An 851-nucleotide genomic window follows, 5' to 3' on the forward strand; every position below is an offset into this window, starting at 1 on the left:
GTATGTATGTATGTATGTATGTATGTATGTATGTATGTATGTATGTATGTATGTATATAAAATAATAATGCTTCTAAGCAAATATAAAATGTAAAGAAAACTAGTTTTCATAGCGTGTATGTGAAAGAGATCAACTATTTGTGTATTTTGTGAGAACTCGTCAGTATGTCTTTAAGTATGCATACTTATACACACTTATGTCTACGGAAATGTATGTGTCCATGCATGCAATGATCAATACATATTTGTAGTGTATTTAATGTGTGATTTAGAGGATAAGACAGTAATACAAAAATAGGTATGATACTACCTTCGCTGAATGAAATGTTTACTTCAACGGTCTCACTGTCAATCAATCAAAGTCTTTGTTTGCCTATCTGCCTGTCTGCGTATAATATCATATAGGAAGACTTTAGTTTTCTTTACTAATTATGTGCAGAGTTACTGTGCGTTGGCTCTGTACACATCTGACGATCTAAGTATATATCATTGTTAACTAAACAAAATTTGAGAATAGAGTTGTTGTTGTGATTCTATTATTTCTACAGTCATAAATCAGTGGATGTATCAATACACTTTGTAAGAGATGTAGCCTCTTACTGCTGCATTACATTGAAATAATGTTGATCTTTTACATAAAACATTCGTTTTGATTTCCTCTGCAAGCAATGCAGGATTAACACTTCACGCCATGCTTTTATGCAGTTAGTCAGCTCATAGGAACGGCGACACTATACGAAAAGACAAATTTATGCTGACCAGTAAACACGATAAAACATGCCGTCCACTTAAATGTCATACAACTTATACATATATATATATATATGTATATGTATATGTATAAATCCACA

The sequence above is a fragment of the Octopus bimaculoides genome, chromosome 10 (assembly GCF_001194135.2).
Source record: "Octopus bimaculoides isolate UCB-OBI-ISO-001 chromosome 10, ASM119413v2, whole genome shotgun sequence".
Taxonomy (NCBI): domain Eukaryota; kingdom Metazoa; phylum Mollusca; class Cephalopoda; order Octopoda; family Octopodidae; genus Octopus; species Octopus bimaculoides.